The sequence below is a fragment of the Mya arenaria genome, chromosome 17 (genome assembly GCF_026914265.1).
Source record: "Mya arenaria isolate MELC-2E11 chromosome 17, ASM2691426v1".
NCBI lineage: Eukaryota > Metazoa > Mollusca > Bivalvia > Myida > Myidae > Mya > Mya arenaria.
In genome coordinates, this window is record NC_069138.1 from 18565762 (window position 1) to 18585345 (window position 19584).

Below are 19584 nucleotides of genomic sequence, written 5' to 3' on the forward strand. Positions count from 1 at the left end.
CCCCCTCTACTTAAACACTGTTTACACTCCGTACCTCTTATACCATCCAAAATGTTACCTCTGTGTACCCTCCGTTGATACGTATGTACGGTACTAGTCAAAAGTTTGCTCGCCATTAGAATGTTTGTCGTTAGATGCGAACTGGGGATTGCAAATTTCTTAGTATAAAGCATTAAATGTAATTTTTTGGCAATATCTGTCTCTAAATATATAAAGCTATTGTTTTTGTTGAGCAGGTGTTATTCGCCTATTGTTTGTTTTATTTTCGGCAATTTTAATTCGAACCTGCGCTAGACGGACCCACTTCAATTGCAAATCAGCGCCTAGGATTCAAACCTGTTGTCTACTAGCCGGCGGTAATAAATCTCCATTGACATGCAGAAAAGATCCCTGCCTGGAATTCAGTTACATATACTTTTTAATGAGTTTTAAATAACCATGATTGTTTCGAATGAACCTGACAATGCCTAGCTGAACATGAGCCAAAGGAGCGTTAAGCGAAGAATGTTCAACATTACACTTTTCGCTAAAGTTCCCTCAGTCGAATTTTCGGGTTCTATTTTCGCCTACTCAGGACAAAAGCTCCAACTATCGAAGTAGCACACATTGTAGGGCTCGTGGCCTAGTTCATCCCTGCACTTTTCGTTATGGTCCCCTTACTCGAATTTTCGGGTCAGTGCGTCCCCAAAATGGCTTTTACAGCAGCAAATTTCGATTTTCGAGCTCTATTTTCGCCTACTCAGGACAAAAGCTCCAACTATCGAAATAGCACACATTGTAGGGCTCGTGGCCTAGTTCATCCCTGCACTTTTCGTTATGGTCCCCTTACTCAAATTTTCGGGTCAGTGCGTCCCCAAAATGGCTTTTACAGCAGCAAATTTCGATTTTCGAGCTCAATTTTCGCCTACTCAGGACAAAAGCTCCAACTATCGAAATAGCACACATTGTAGGGCTCGTGGCCTAGTTCATCCCTGCACTTTTCGTTATGGTCCCCTTACTCGAATTTTCGGGTCAGTGCGTCCCCAAAATGGCCTTTACAGCAGCAAATTTCGATTTTCGAGCTCTATTTTCGCCTACTCAGGACAAAAGCTCCAACTATCGAAATAGCACACATTGTAGGGCTCGTGGCCTAGTTCATCCCTGCACTTTTCGTTATGGTCCCCTTACTCGAATTTTCGGGTCAGTGCGTCCCCAAAATGGCTTTTACAGCAGCAAATTTCGATTTTCGAGCTCTATTTTCGCCTACTCAGGACAAAAGCTCCAACTATCGAAATAGCACACATTGTAGGGCTCGTGGCCTAGTTCATCCCTGCACTTTTCGTCCGCATGGTATTTGAACATTTATCATACCTACTCGTAATGGTAGTCAAATCTTAGGCATTGTAGTTTCCTTACTATAAATAAAGATTACGTTTAGTTGGTATGGTCCCGTTGGCCCGAGAAATTGTTCTTTCGCAAGAAAATAACTGTGTTGGTGGACCGCTTATCAAAAAGACCCGAAGTAATCAAAAGTTTACCGAACATTAAGCTAAAACAGTAAAATCTCATTTTTTCTTACCACTATTTATATTCCTATAAACAGCTGGAAAGCATACAATGATTAACTAAAGTAGTATATAGTTCAATATAAATCATTATATTCATATTTAAAAAATGTAGCAGCTAGCTGCCAGCAGCATAGCAGCTAGCTGCCAGCAGCATATCAGCTTGCTGCTATTCTGCTGTGCTGCTAACTTCACGCACATTCTTAACTAAGCAAAAGCATAGTAAATCCAGTGTGTGATAATCATTTTATACACAAAATATAACTAACAAACCAAAAAAATGGTAATCGACAGAAATCTGCATTGTAATAAGCACAAACGGATCCCGGAAGTAGAGGGTTGCAGCCCCCACCCCCACCCCTACATAAAATCATCCAAGTTTTCTTCTGTATGTCACTATCGGAGATATAAAATACGCGACTATAGAGCTCAGTGTTTTGAATCTAAGTTTGTTTACGCGTGCGTGCGAGCGTGTGTGCATACATGCCTGCGTGTGAGAGCGTACATGTGTGTGGGAGCGTGGGATGTGCGCGTGCGCGTGCGTGTGTATGGGCGTGCGTATGATCGTTTGTGTATGTGTGTGTGTGTATGTGTGTGTTTGTGTGTGTGTGTGCGTGCGTGCGTGCGTGCGTGCGCGAGCGAGCGAGCGAGCGAGCGAGCGAGCGTGCGTGCGTGCATGCGTGCGTGCGTGCGTGTTTGTGTGTGTGCGAGAGCGCGAGCGCGTGCGCATATATGCATGCGTGTGCGCGCGTGCTTGAGTGTGGGATGGTGCGTTTTTACGCGTGCTTGCGTACGTGACTTTATTGTTCGTTTTGTGCGTGAGTTTGTATGTAAGCAATAACAACCCTTAACAAAATGAGCTTTTAGTAACTATTTAAAGATGCACACTTACTCTCCCATCTGAACTCAACTCAATATCTTAATTTTCCCCATGGCTGGACATATTCATAATATATCCAAATTTGATAGACATAGTACAAAAATAACATTATATACAATAATAGTACAGTCTAAAATTATAGCATATTGGTGTCAAAATATTTATTTAGGTAGGATATAGCTATATACATGTATAAGTATAAATAAAAAGCTTATATTCTACATGCAAATGAAATAAGTCTATTTGACTTCCATGATAGTAAGGTCGTATTTGATCTGACGCTTGGATGCAGAAATCTTGTCGAAAACAAAGGTTCTTATGAGAAATACCGAGTTGATTTGAGATTTACATTATGAGATTAGAGTAGACCACATTAAATATTTTAGCATTCACCAATGATTTAATGTTTTTGCGCATTCTGTTATTAAACACGCGGTTAAAATCTGGTAACCAGTATTTAATATTTTCCATAAATGCATAATTAAGTAAAAAGTTAAAGTTTTATTAGACAAAATTGAACTTGTTATACATGTTTATGCATGGATTTTGGATAAGCATGTCACTTTAACTATAGTTCATTTATAGTCGGTGCTTTAATGATTTAATAATGTTAACTAGTCGAAATTCAACAGAGAAAACAATGTTGAATTATTAATTTAACTAAAATTAACAACAACTGTTATATGTTATTGATCACTAATATGTTATTCAAAACTAAGCTCTTATTAGCGTAAATAATAGTTCGATTAACGTCATGTTAAACGTTTTATAACAATACGTAATGAAAAAGAACAGGTATAGGGGTTAGATTATTTGATACTGCGCAAAAACGAAGTCGGTGAGGTACCCTTTTCTTGATTTCAGGCGATTTGTAATAAAAAAATGAATACATGTATTTAAAAAAATCAAAAATTAAACGAGCATTTTTTTCAATAATTAAAGAAATGCGCACTTTTTTCAGCGAAACACGACGCCGTTTATGCTCTTCTATTCGTATACCAATTTTCAGACAGTATAACTCGAAAAAATTCATAGTCGCGTTCCACCTTACCGAAATGTACAACAGTATGGGAATGTAGTTGTGCATAAAATTTGTGATTTCGTCATGTTTTACTTCAATCAATCTTCACACAGACTTGTAGAGCACAATTAGAAGTCTTTTGTTGAAATATGTTTGATTCTAATGAAATAAAACGTTTTAATTTGTATCAGTTATTAGACAATATACTACTAGGGTCCATATAATATCCCCAATCAGGGACATTTATCTCTTTCCTAATCGATGACTACCTTGTTACTATTAACAAAGATGTTACAGCTCTTGTTTACTGGGCAATGTTAATTAATTAAATCACGCGTTGTGTTATTCATTATCCCACATAATTAATGTTATACCAATGCAAGTACTTGTTCTTATTATATATCAAATTATCAAATTATTCATTATACAAATAGACATGTAACAATAATAACAAGGGTAAACATTTGTCTTTTATTACATTCTAACAGCTTCGAGTACCATAAACATCGTGAGTGCTATTTCTCATTTCTTATTTTGAAGTATCTTACACGAAATATAATCATTTTCCAGATTTACACCAACAGTTGCTAAATTATTACCAGACGAAGTCTCTCACAATGAACGTTCGACTGAACATCGATGCAGCCGTAGAAGACATTTATGAAAAGCCCAAACTTATATTGAAGAACAGGAAAGACAAAGATGGTAAAGTAAAAGATAAAGAGATATCAGAAATAAATGATATGTTTCTGAACGAAAATGGCACGATGGCTAAAACAGTATTCGTGGTAGGCGAACCGGGCCAGGGCAAGTCCTCGCTCTGTAAAAAGATTGTTCATGGCTGGTGCGAACTGCACAAAAACGGAAATAAGAAGACAAAGAAAGACAACATCTTAAGCCAATTCGGGTTCTTATTCTACATAAGGCTACGAGAGGCTGTTGATCAATGCAAAATCAAAGATATGGTATTACTCTGTTTGATTGAACGGATTCATTCAGATGATAAAGAGTCAAGAGAATTGTTAGCAGAGATTTTGAAATCAGAATGTTGCCTTCTGCTGCTTGATGGCTTAGACGAGTGGACACATTGTAGCAAATGTAACAGTGATGAACGAATTCCTCATGTTGAAACAAGTTGGATTAACTGTACAACATTAATAACAACAAGACCATACAAACTAGCGGAGCTGAAAGTGAGCCTCTCACAACTTGGTAACCATGTGCAGTTGGAGGGCGTTCAGTCACCTAATGAACTTGTTCGGAGAATACTTGAGGAGTTCGAGAAATATCAAGAAGTAAACCGTCCAAATACCTGCGTTGAAGAGCTAATAGTTAAAGGTCTGTGGCATTTCAGCGGTGTTCCAATCGTGCTTGTTCAAATTGTTTGGCTCTGGTACAGAGACAAGCTAAAGGCAAACATGTCTCTGACTGAAGTTTACGAGAAAATAATAGAGGAAAGGTGGAGTGAAATGAACGACAAGCACAATATAGAGGAAAACGATCTTCCAGAGGAATTTCTTGATTCTTTGAGCAAATTAGCTTTCAATAAACTGTTTTCAGCAAATGAGGATGATTCCATTGTTTTCGGCATTGCAAAGGATCAGTTAGAGAAAAAGTACCAACGATTGTCTCTTGAATCTGGCATCATGTCCTGCAGTAGTAAACTAGGTGAAAGATGTGCGTCTTACCAATTTTTGCACAAAACGCTTCAAGAATACTTGTCAGCATTATATTTGGCGAAAAGCAGCAGATCAGATCTGATCAAGCATTGTCAACACATTCAGGAAGTGTATAGACATAACAGGAGAGAAGGTGTGTTTAGCATGCGTCAGATGTTCCTGTTTATATGCGGCATAAGTACAACTGCTGCTGAAATGTTTTCGAAGTCATTGAATGAACTATTTACTTATTACATTGAAAGAACCGGGTTTTCAAAATACAGAGCAAAAGATTTTCACGATATGATGCTAGAAGGCTATAAGGAAACGGAGAAAAGCGAGCACACCGGAGTGGAGATCCACCTACAGCATGTCGTCCTCGATCATGGTCTTGGTCTTGGTCTTGGTCTTGATTATGATGACACGTCATTGTTGAAACATTGCTTGGATAAAAGAAAGTCTTCTCTTGTATCATTATATATAAACGGGAAAAGCGACCTTTCCTCGTTGTTGCAGGACAAGAATGATTTAAGAGTTTTAGATTTAGAGATTTGCAAAAATCTAAAATTTGTTGCTTTAGAGAATGTTCAATATGAAGATATCAACCAACTGAACTGGAATGGATTATTAGAATGCAAAATACAACTCAACGGTCTTAGACTAGCAAATAAACTGGTAACTTCAATTCTGTCCTCAGATATAACATGTTTGAAAACACTCAAAACAGAATGGATTGGTTGGGGGCCTATAGCCCAGAAAATCTTCTCTAAACTTCAACACATTGAAGATCTAGACGTCACATGGAAGGACACTCTACCAAATGATTCGAATTTTGATCTTGATCTTCGACATCTCGAACAACTCAACCAACTCTCCTTAAAGGGACTTGCTTTCTCTGACGTTGTTATTCCACATTTGCTCAATCTCCACAAGTTAGATCTCTGCTTTAGCACACAGCAAAGAGCACCACGGTTAATAGCGTGGTTACTAGCACAAAGCGATGATTCACTCAGTCCAAATCTGGTAAGCACAGTTACTATCGTTAATATTGACATGATTTCATAACACTAACTGAAATAAAAATTTGGAACTACGTATGGTTTAACCTCTAACCATTTTATTTATTCATCTTATGATAGGAAATGTGAAATTCAAGCAAAGCATCTAAAATGAAAACAATGAAAATGCCATAACAATAGTTTCAATATCAATTCGCCTTGATTTAGCAGCACGGCCTGACAACGGATATTGCTTAAACACTCGTTTTAATATCAGTTCACCTTGATTTAGCAGCACGACCTGACAACGGATATTGACATAACACTCGTTTTAATATCAGTTGGCCTTGATTTAGCAGCACGACCTGACAACGGATATTGACATAACACTCGTTTTAATATCAGTTCGACTTGATATAGCAGCACGGCCTGACAACGGATATTGCCATAACACTCGTTTTAATATCAGTTTGCCTCGATATAGCAGCACGGCCTGACAACGGATATTGCCATAACACTCGTTTCAATATCAGTTCGCCTTGATTTAGCATCACGACCTGACAACGGATATTGCCATAACACTCCGTTTGATATCAGTTCGTCTTCATTTAGCAGCATGACCTGACAACGGATATTGCCAGTACACTACTTTTAATATCAGTTCCACTTGATATAGCAGCACGGCCTGATAACGGTTTTTGCCATAACACTCGTTTAAATATCAGTTCACCTTGATTGAGCAGCACGGCCTGACAACGGATATTGACATAATACTCGTTTCAATATCAGTTCGCGTTGATTAAGCAGCACGGCCTGACAACGGATATTGCTTAAACACTCGTTTTAATATCATTTCGTCTTGATTTAGCATCACGACCTGACAACGAATATTGCCATAACACTCGTTTCAATATCAGTTCGACTTGATATAGCAGCACGGTCTGACAACGGATATTGCCATAACACTCGTTTCAATATCAGTTCGACTTGATTTAGCATCACGACCTGACAACGGATATTGCCATAACACTCGTTTTAATATCAGTTCGACTTGATATAGCAGCACGGCCTGACAACAAATATTGCCATAACACTCGTTTCAATATCAGTTCGCATTGATTTAGCATCACGACCTGACAACGGATATTGCCATAACACTCGTTTCAATATCAGTTCGCCTTGATTTAGCATCACGACCTGACAACGGATATTGCCATAACACTCGTTTTGATATTAGTTCGTCTTGATTTAGCATCACGACCTGACAACGGATATTGACATAACACTCGTTTTAATATCAGTTCGCCTTGATTAAGCAGCACGGTCTGACAACGGATATTGCCATTACACTACTTTTAATATCAGTTCGCCTTGATTTAGCAGCACGGCCTGACAACGGTTTTTGCCATAACACTCGTTTTAATAACAGTTCGCCTTGATTTAGCAACACGGCCTGACAACGAATATTGCCGTAACACTCGTTTTAATATCATTTCACCTTGATTTAGTAGCACGACCTGACAACGGATATTGCCATAACGCTCGTTTTAATATCAGTTCGCCTTGATTTAGCAGCACGGCCTGACAACGGTTTTTGCCATAACACTCGTTTTAATAACAGTTTGCCTTGATTTAGCAACACGGCCTGACAACGAATATTGCCGTAACACTCGTTTTAATATCATTTCACCTTGATTTAGTAGCACGACCTGACAACGGATATTGCCATAACGCTCGTTTTAATAACAGTTCACATTGATTTAGCAGCACGACCTGACAACGGATATTGCCATAACACTCGTTTTAATATCAGTTCGCCTTGATTTAGCAGCACGACCTGACAACAAATATTGCCATAAACATTCGTCTTAATATCAGTTCGCCTTGATATAGCAGCACGGCCTGACAACATATATTGCCATAACACTCATTTTAATATCAGTTCGCCTTGATTTAGCATCACGAATTGACAACATATATTGCCATAACACTCATTTTAATATCAGTTCGCCTTGATTTAGCATCACGAATTGACAACATATATTGCCATAACACTCAATTTAATATCAGTTCGCCTTGATTTAGCAGCACGACCTGACAACAAATATTGCCATAAACACTCGTTTTAATATCAGTTCGACTTGATTTAGTAGCACGACCTGACAGCAAATATTGCCATAACACTCATTTTAATATCAGTTCGCCTTGATTTAGCAGCACGGCCTGACAACGGATATTGCCATAACACTCGTTTTAATATCAGTTCGCCTTGATTTAGCAGCACAGCCTGACAACGGATATTGCCATAAACACTCGTTTTGGATATTGCCATAAACACTCGTTTTAATATCAGTTCGCCTTGATTTAGCAGCATGGCCTGACAACGGATATTGCCATAAACACTCGTTTTAATATCAGTTCGCCTTGATTTAGCAGCACGGCCTGACAACGGATATTGCCATAACACTCGTTTTAATATCAGTTCGTCTTGATTTAGCAGCACGGCCTGACAACGGATATTGCCATAAACACTCGTTTAAATATCAGTTCACCTTGATTTACCAGCACGGCATGACAACGGATATTGCCATAACACTCGTTTTAATATCAGTTCGCCTTGATTTAGCATCACGACCTGACAACGGATATTGCCATAACACTCGTTTCAATATCAGTTCGACTTGATTCAGCAGCACGGCCTGACAACAAATATTGCCATAACACTCGTTTTAATATCAGTTCGACATGATTTAGCAGCACGGCCTGACAACGGATATTGTCATAACACTCGTTTTAATATCAGTTCGACTTGATTTAGCAGCACGGCCTGACAACGGATATTGACATAACACTCGTTTTAATATCAGTTCGCCTTGATTTAGCAGCACGGCCTGACAACGGATATTGACATAACACTCGTTTCAATATCAGTTCGCCTTGATTTAGCTGCACGGCCTGACAACGGATATTGACATAACACTCGTTTGAATATCAGTTCGACTTGATATAGCAGCACGGCCTGACAACGGATATTGCCATAACACACGTTTTAATATCAGTTCGCCTTGATTTAGCAGCACGCCTGACAACGGATATTGCCATAACACTCGTTTTAATATCAGTTCGCCTTGATTTAGCAGCACGGCCTGACAACGGATATTGACATAACACTCGTTTTAATATCAGTTCGCCTTGATTAACAGCACGGCCTGACAATGTATACTGCCATAACACTCGTTTTAATATCAGTTCGACTTGATTTAGCAACACGGCCTGACAACGGATATTGCCATAACACACGTTTTAATATCAGTTCGACTTGATTTAGAAGCACGGCCAGACAACGAATATTGCCATAACACTCGTTTTAATATCAGTTCGTCTTGATTTAGCAGCACGGCCAGTTAACGAATATTGCCATAACACTCGTTTTAATATCAGTTCGCCTTGATTTAGCAGCACGGCCAGACAACGGATATTGCCATAACACTCGTTTTAATATCAGTTCACCTTGATTTAGCAGCACGGCCAGACAACGAATATTGCCATAACACTCGTTTTAATATCAGTTCGCCTTGATTTAGCAGCACGGCCTGACAACGGATATTGCCATAACACTCGTTTTAATATCAGTTCGCCTTGATTTAGCAGCACGGCCTGACAACGGATATTGCCATAACACTCGTTTTAATATCAGTTCGCCTTGATTTAGTTGCACGGCCTGACAACGGATATTGCCATAACACTCGTCTTAATATCAGTTCGCCTTGATTTAGCAGCACGGCCTGACAACAAATATTGCCATAACACTCGTCTTAATATCAGTTCGCCTTGATTTAGCAGCACAGCCTGACAACGAATATTGCCATAACACTCGTTTTAATATCAGTTCACCTTGATTTAGCAGCACGGCCTGACAACAAATATTGCCATAACACTCGTTTCAATATTAGTTCACCTTGATTTAGTTGCACGACCTGACAACGGATTCTGCCATGACACTCGTTTTAATATCAATTCGCCTTGATTTAGCAGCATGGCCTGACAATGTATATTGCCATAACAATCGTTTCAATATCAGTGCGTTTTGATTTAGAAGGACGGCCTGACAAGAGATAATGCCATAACACTAGTTTTAATATCAGTTCGCCGTTATTTAACAGCACGACCTGACAACGGTTACACATCGGTTTACAACATCAACCTGCCAGCAAAATGTAGTTGTTATTGTATTATCGTATGACTGAATTACTTTATCGACATATGTCCTTATAGTTAGTGCTTCTTTATCTCAAGGATAGTCGTGCTTGTATATCGATGTTTGCGTAAACAAATACTGCACGAAGCAATTGAAGCCTTTTGTTCTTATGTGTTTGCAGTGTGTTTTTCTAACAAATTATGCCATTTGCATAACCTGCGGCAAACCACTCTGAATTCCGTATGGATTGACTCAGTTTTGTCGCCGCCTTGGCTCTGATTGTTCACCATAGAATGGTATTTGTTTTGAAATTAAACGATGATTATTCAATCCTCTAAAACGTCAGAAGGTTGCTAGGAAGACTTTTCAACAATTATTGATCGAGCTTCTATGTCGTTGTTGTGAAACTTTACAAACCATTAGCAATTGACCTTACGACAGCGGCTTCTAAGCCACGCCCCCTGATATCAAGGGAGCGAACTCTGTCTATGTCCGTCAAACAAACGAGGAAGTAATGGCGTCTCGCGTCGTTTCGCTTTCCGATATTCCTGACAAATTATCATAAATGTGACATTACAATGCGAAAAAAATAGAAGTCAAAGGAATTTGTAACTGGCTGCTACATCGGAAGGCTCGATATATCTTTAGAAAATGACGATATCTAACATTTACGGGGTGAAATCTATCCAAGTCAGAGAAAATCGGATAGCCGCCATGTTGTCAATATTGACATCGATACAAAGGAAAAGCGTGTGTGTGACGCATACTGTAAATGCAAACAAGGGTAAGTTTAACTTTTAATAACACCGGTCCTTCTTACAGTATTGTCGAAACAAAGATTAAATCATCGCACAATATGAGTAAATCATAAACGGCCCGAATGGGGAACCCGGAAGTGACATTAAATACCAGTTACATGCCAGCTATACAGTATAACCTTGTATTCTATAGTATGAGCAGAAATGGTTTATTGGGGTTATGCATAAAAAGTTTCAGTTCTAAGCGATTGAACACTCTCCCTTATGAATAATAATGTAATAGTTGACAAGTGACAATCGTGGGTGATACCAATCTTTAACTTTTGCATTGCTCAAACATTCACATGCTTTGATTTTTGTTCTTACAGAAATTGTGGAACATGTTCACACACTGGCTGTAAAAGTAGACCTGGGAGGAAAAGTGCCCCCGGTGTGCCCCCAGTGTGGGGCTCGAACTCACAACCACCAGAACACTAGCCCGGCACTCTAACCAACTAAGCTGACCGGGCAGCTGGTTCTAACCCACACACACTACCCTCCCCCCCCCCATTTACCGGTTAAGGCTGGTGGAGGGTCTCCTGCTATTTACCGTTGACACCATTAAAGTATTCTGATTGATGGAGATAAGGAAGTCCCCTTATTATTGTCTTCAACAAGCCTACCGCCACAGGGGACCTAGCATAAGACCGGAAACCGCCCCCACCACACACACACACGATATTTGCCAGTCCAGGCAATGTCAACCGCAAGAGAAAACCAGTGATGACAAGTTTTACAAATAATCGGTAGGACCTATTTTAAAGCTTTTTATTACATTTAGTTTTACTTTGCTGTACAAAAGTAATGGACTATTTGTCCAGAGAAAAACAACAACCACAAAACATTAGCTATTATCTTGTCAATATTTCATTATGATATACATGTAGAAAGCAAACATCAAAGGCAGTAGCATTTACAGCTAGTATTAAAATATTTAACAATACATGTAACTGATTTATTTTAATATTGGCATCTTTTATTTCAGGAAAGTGTGGTCTTTTGAAGAGAGTTCTTGAAGTTGTTCAGCATGTTGTTTTGATGGATTCTTGGAAGGATGTACCTCTATGATGTTAGCTTCAGTTCTGGAATATAACACCAGTTGTTGCATATTTAATATCAGATTTATTAAATACATTGTTGTTTTGCAATCATTACTTAAACTTTGATATTTCTTTGGTGTTTATGTATGATATTGTAGGTGAATATCTCTTTATTGCAATGGCAAATATATTTTAAAATATATAGCATTAGCAGAAGTTATTTTTCACTGTTTAAGCTGCACTTTCACAGATTGATCACTTTGACAACTTACACAGGATTCGATTGCATATATCATATTTTGGCTCGGAGAAGTTTGCTTTGTGATTTATATATTAGGTCTTAATTTAAAGAATGCCAAAATAAGCCGATTCTGAGACAAAAAGTGTCAAACTAGAATTCTGTGAGAGTGCAACTTTAAGAATACTGTTAATGAGTGTGCATGTGATCCGGACTCTGAACATTGGATGAACTATCATTAAATATTGTAGATTTACGTAAATGGCCCAAAATATAAGAATAACAATGAAAATATGTACATGTTTGACTTGTTCTTTATTCATAATAAGTCTAAGTCTTTACAGCACATGTTTGGCAGAATCAAGTTCTTATGAACATAATAATTGATTTAAATGTACAATGAAATAAATTGTTTTATACAGAAAATAATACCTTAACGATTCAGACCGATCTGTTCTCGTTTTGTTTTGGTGGCTCAAACATTTATCTGAGTTTTGGAGGAGGCCTAGCTGGTGTGAGCTGGTCAAATACAGTAGCTGCTTGAGGGTCAGGGTTTTCTTGATTGGATTTCCCGTCGACAAAGTGCTGATATGAAAATAAGAAATCTATGAAATGTGTCGGAATGACAGCTACAAAAGCCATTGTTTACATAGGAACCATACGAGCAGATGAGATTCGGAAGCATGCGATGGTTCGGACAAAAATTTAGTTGTACGATATTTCCTGATTTACTTTGAAAGCAAAGCAGTTTATAAAAACTACATAACGGTATCAACAAAAATACCTCTATCTTGAATGAAATCAATCGTGTCCATGTTGAACCTGATATTAAATGGCCATTAATGCCGATTTCACAACACAAGCCAAAGCATAAATGCACGATGTTTATAGTTTAAAAATAGTAACACTTATTTAGGTCATGCACGGACAATTTCAGTATTAAATAAATTTTGAGTGAATTGAAATAAGTAGTTTTGTTCAAAAAAATACTTTTGTACAGACGTATAGATGTTTCGCCTTTGAACGATCTTTCAAAATTTCCAAGTTCAGCTGTTGATGAGGTCTTCCACAGAGTCTGATTCAGCACTTGCATTTTTCTAAATAACTCGCTGGTTTCGAATACGGAACGAATTGGAAGCCCTCTTTAGTCTACCTGGCTACCTTGTATCCGAATTACATGTGCCATGACAACACCTTTTTACCATAATACTTAAAAAGGCGAGGAATTGCCAGCGCATGTATATGACGGACTCTGGTCAGTTTGACGGACAAAATGGCGGATAGCAACACGGCTTATCAGTCCTACATTCTGATTGGCTGATAGGACCTGTCAATCAAATCCTGTCGTAAGGTCAATTACATAATGCTGATAGCGATGGTGATTGTGGTGATGTTCTTTCTGGCACTTGTAAGACGCTGACTAGCTGCATGTTTATTTCGTTGTTGTTGTTGTTGTTTTTGTTGTTAGTGTTGTTGTTATTAATTTAGTGTCAATGCTATTGTTGCTGCTGCGGATGTTAATCATCTCACTCACTGTCTTCAGCCATTGCAAGCTTCATATATTTTTTGTGAAATAGACTATTTTAGAATGTTCAAGCTGATGTTCTCTGATTTTTTGGGGGTGAAAATAAATCAATCAGTATCAATATGAGAATAATACGTGTCATGAATGATTCCGGGGACGGAAATCTTATTGTCCGATTCAGGAGTAAATCTAATCATTTCAGCTGGATGGGTACCCACGGGTTTGATACGCGAGTAGTATTTAATTAACCGTTATTAGACGAAAACAATAATACTATTTGACAGTTTTATTGCTACGCAACACGCAATTATATAAATTGTGTTAGGGATAAAATAAGTTATAGGATTACTGGTTTCTTAACGGAAGTCCTCGTGTATTTACTTATCAATGATGCGTTTCAGCGTTGTCATTTTTATTCATTAATGCAAAAACCAATATTTACAAATGTAGCCTGAAACTACATCATACCAAACCAAAATATATTATTGTATGTTTAAGAAAAACTTTGAATTTGTTATTAACTCAATGCTTAGAATCATAAATATAGAACAGCTCTCTCAAAACTGTATCACATTGTTATATGGGGGAATCTCCCAGTCATTAGGTATGTCCACATCTGTCCGAAGTGAGTGTGTGGTGACGGAAGTAGAAATCTAATGACCATTATTCAGTAAAACCAGTGGTTTTAAGTATATGAAATGTTGGCTTGTTTTTTTCGCAGGAAATGTCCTTAGGAACAATAGTAACCGTATAATGTCAGTTGATGTGGTTTACATTCGCAACTAACAGAAATTTATTTCGGTAATGAAAGTTCCGTCAATGTGGAACGAATACGAGTATGCGCGAATGTAATGGAGAAAGCAGTTTTTCGCTTAAGCCATTGTTATTGAGTTCAAATGGAATGTACCTTATATTCTTTAAAGTGACTAGAAAGGCGCTTAGTTAGCAGTGGTGAAATTGGTAGTGCATCATATCGTTACAAAATATGTTGTTGAGACGATTGGTCTGTAAATATTGCAAACTATTGGTGAAATGCACTTACAATCTGAGAGATGCAGGTGACGGAGTGCATAACGATTAGTTAGTATGAACTTATTTAATTTTATAACGATTGTGAAACAAGCTATTGAAACTTATATCAATCACTCTCGATGGCGCGATGTTGCGCGAGAGTATGGCTTGCGTTGTGGGGGAAACCGAAATATCCGGAGAAAACCCACTTGTCCAGCTTGGAAACCACTATCCAAACTCACATGCGCCCAGGCCGGGAATCGAACGCGACCGGGTTGCCTTGGTGAGAAGCGAGTGCGCTAACCACTGCGCTTACCGGACAGCCAAAAAAAATATGGTTCTTATGATACCGTGTTTTTTTTGTAAAGAAAGACGCATTAGACACGATGTTTCTTCCGTATGAGACGATCGTGGATCACTGTATTTATTTTAGGACTCACCAATCATTTGATATGTGTACGTTTCAAGCTATTAAATACAGGTTATAATCTTGTTATTGGTATTTGATAGTTTCCATAAATGCATAATTTAGTAAGTAGTTAAAGATTTATCACTCAATATCTATTATTGTGATATTTGTTTATAAGTAAAAAAAATAATATAAGACTACCACTTTAACAGAACAAATATGCAGGGCAGTGGTCCAATAATTCGTTCCATTAGATTTTATAATCAGATTCATAAATGTTATGATTACAAATACATTATCCACTAGACTTAAACATGGTTTGTTTGCACGATCCGAGAAATGTACAGTTACCTGCCCCCAAAAGGCAAAACATGATAAGTAATTAATTCTCTTAACAAAGCAATAAAGGTATTGTGCCAAACATATTGCATATTTTAACATTGTAGCAACGTTAAATGTCGCATCAACGCTAAATGTTGCTCTTGACGTTATATGTCGCAAGGCTGACTCTCAATGTCGCACCAACGCTAAATGTCGCTCTTGACGTTATATGTCGCAAGGCTGACTCTCAATGTCGCACCAACGCTAAATGTCGCTCTTGACGTTATATGTCGCAAGGCTGACTCTCAATGTCGCAACCAACACTAAATGTCGCTCTTGACGTTATATGTCGCAAGGCTGACTCTCAATGTCGCACCAACGCTTTATTTCGCAATGACGTTATATGTCGCAAGGCTGACTCTCAATGTCGCAACCAACACTAAATGTCGCTCTTGACGTTATATGTCGCAAGGCTGACTCTCAATGTCGCACCAACGCTTTATTTCGCAATGACGTTATATGTCGCAAGGCTGACTCTCAATGTCGCAACCGACGCTTAATGTCACACTTGACGTTATATGTCGCAAGGCTGACTCTCAATGTCGCAACCATCGCTAATTGTCGCACTTGACGTTATATGTCGCAAGGCTGACTCTCAATGTCGCAACCAACGCTAAATGTTGCACTTGACGTTATATGTCGCAAGGCTGACTCTCAATGTCGCACCAACGCTTTATTTCGCAATGACGTTATATGTCGCAAGGCTGACTCTCAATGTCGCAACCGACGCTTAATGTCACACTTGACGTGATATGTCGCAAGGCTGACTCTCAATGTCGCAACCATCGCTAATTGTCGCACTTGACGTTATATGTCGCAAGGCTGACTCTCAATGTCGCAACCAACGCTAAATGTTGCATTTGACGTTATATGTCGCAAGGCTGACTCTCAATGACGCAACCATCGCTAATTGTCGCACTTGACGTTATATGTCGCAAGGCTGAATCTCAATGTCGCAACCAACGCTAAATGTCGCACTTGACGTTATAGTTCACAAGGCTGACTCTCAATGTCGCACCAACGCTTAATGTCGCACTTGACGTTATATGTCACAAGGCTGACTCTCAATATCGCACCAACGCTTAATGTCGCACTTGACGTCATATGTCGCAAGGCTGACTCTCAATGTCGCACCAACGCTAAATGTCGCACTTGACGTTATATGTCGCAAGGCTGACTCTCAATGTCGCACCAACGCTTAATGTCGCACTTGACGTAATATGTCACAAGGCTGACTCTCAATGTCGCTCCAACGCTAAATGTCGCATTTGACGTTATATGTCACAAGGCTGACTCTCAATGTCGCACCAACGCTAAATGTCGCACTTAAAGTAATATGTCACAAGGCTGACTCTCAATGTCGCACCAACGCTCAATGTCGCACTTGACGTTATATGTCGCAAGGCTAGAGCTCATTTTCGCAAATAACGCTTAATGTCGCACTGGACGTTATATGTCGCAAGGCTGACTCTCAATGTCGCACCAACACTTAATATCGCACTTGACGTTATATGACGCACCAACGCTTAATGTCGCACCAACGCTAAATGTCGCACTTGACGTTATAAGTCGCAAGACTGACTCTCAATGTCGCACCAACGCTTAATGTCGCACTTGACGTTATATGTCGCAAGGCTGACTCTCAATGTCGCACCAACGCTTAATGTCGCACTTGACGTAATATGTCACAAGGCTGACTCTCAATGTCGCACCAACGCTAAATGTCGCACTTGACGTTATATGTCACAAGGCTGACTCTCAATGTCGCACCAACGCTTAATGTCGCACTTGACGTCATATGTCGCAAGGCTGACTCTCAATGTCGCACCAACGCTAAATGTCGCACTTGACGTTATATGTCGCAAGGCTGACTCTCAATGTCGCACCAACGCTTAATGTCCCACTTGACGTAATATGTCACAAGGCTTACTCTCAATGTCGCACCAACGCTAAATGTCGCACTTGACGTAATATGTCACAAGGCTGACTCTCAATGTCGCACCAACGCTAAATGTCGCACTTGACGTTATATGTCGCAAGGCTGAAGCTCATTTTCGCAAATAACGCTTAATGTCGCACTGGACGTTATATGTCGCAAGGCTGACTCTCAATGTCGCACCAACACTTAATATCGCACTTGACGTTATATGACGCACCAACGCTTAATGTCGCACCAACGCTAAATGTCGCACTTGACTTTATATGTCGCAAGGCTTACTCTCAATGTCGCACCAACGCTTAATGTCGCACCAACGCTAAATGTCGCAAGGCTGACTCTCAATGTCGCAACCAACGCTTAATGTCATTCTTGACGTTATATGTCGCAAGGCTGACTCTCAATGTCGCAACCATCGCTAATTGTCGCACTTGACGTTATATGTCGCAAGGCTGACTCTCAATGGCGCAACCAACGCTAAATGTTGAACTTGACGTTATATGTCGCAAGGCTGACTCTCAATGTCGCACCAGCGCTTAATGTCGCACTTGACGTCATATGTCGAAAGGCTGACTCTCAATGTCGCAACCGACGCTTAATGTCGCACTTGACGTTATATGTCACAAGGCTGACTCTCAATGTCGCAACCATCGCTAATTGTCGCACTTGACGTTATATGTCGCAAGGCTGACTCTCAATGTCGCACCAGCGCTTAATGTCGCACTTGACGTCATATGTCGAAAGGCTGACTCTCAATGTCGCACCAACGCTAAATGTCGCACTTGACGTTATATGTCGCAAGGCTGACTCTCAATGTCGCACCAACGCTAAATGTCGCATTTGACGTTATATGTCGCAATGCTGACCCTCAATGTTGCACCAACGCTAAATGTCGCACTTGACGTTATAGTTCACAAGGCTTACTCTCAATGTCGCACCAACGCTTAATGTCGCACTTGACGTTATATGTCACAAGGCTGACTCTCAATGTCGCACCAACGCTTAATGTCGCACTTGACGTCATATGTCGCAAGGCTGACTCTCAATGTCGCACCAACGCTAAATGTCGCACTTGACGTTATATGTCGCAAGGCTGACTCTCAATGTCGCACCAACGCTTAATGTCGCACTTGACGTAATATGTCACAAGGCTGACTCTCAATGTCGCACCAACGCTAAATGTCGCACTTGACTTAATATGTCACAAGGCTGACTCTCAATGTCGCACCAACGCTAAATATCGCACTTGACGTTATATGTCGCAAGGCTGAATCTCACTTTCGCAAATAACGCTTAATGTCGCACTTGACGTTATATGTCGCAAGGCTGACTCTCAATGTCGCACCAACACTTAATATCGCACTTGACGTTATATGTCGCACCAACGCTTAATGTCGCACCAACGCTAAATGTTGCACTTGACGTTATATGTCGCAAGACTGACTCTCAATGTCGCACCAACGCTTAATGTCGCACCAACGCTAAATGTCGCAAGGCTGACTATCAATGTCGCATACAACGCTAAATGTCACACTTGACGTTATATGTCGCAAGGCTGACTCTCAATGTCGCAACCAACCCTTAGTGTCACAAAACCGACTGACGTTATATGTCGCATCTGTAACGCCAAATGTCGCAAAAAAGTGTACTGCCGATATATGTAGCAACATCAACGATTAATTTCGCACTCCTTTATAGGCGGAAAATAATAATTCATTTGGTTTTTTGTTATGAGCTTTTGACAATTGTAAAGTCAAAACATGATATAAGTGTTGCATGTGGCAATAAAAGACTGAAATAGTAAAAAAAAATCCACATTTTAATCGTGTGTTATGCCTAGTTCATCCGACTCATTCTATTTTAAGTCATGGCCCCTGAAGTAGTGAAAAATACACATTTTTACACCGAAATGGACTAAAAAGGAAAGACAGCCGCAAACAAGAAGTAA

The 19584-nt window shown here is 39.5% G+C and overlaps 1 protein-coding gene and 1 long non-coding RNA gene across 2 annotated transcripts in view; both read left to right on the forward strand.

Moving 5' to 3' along the window:
• The first annotated feature begins 5530 nt into the window (after window positions 1-5530).
• Window positions 5531-19584, forward strand: part of LOC128223240 (uncharacterized) — a 40663-nt gene continuing 26609 nt past the window's right edge. Inside the window, exon 1 of the mRNA XM_052932531.1 lies at window positions 5531-6126. The gene's annotated coding sequence lies outside the window, so the exon portion shown is untranslated. The remainder of the gene's footprint in view (window positions 6127-19584) is intronic.
• Window positions 10745-12749, forward strand: LOC128224851 (uncharacterized). Its single transcript, XR_008259556.1, has 3 exons — window positions 10745-11083; window positions 11426-11842; window positions 12082-12749. It is a non-coding gene; the product is annotated as an uncharacterized LOC128224851 (long non-coding RNA).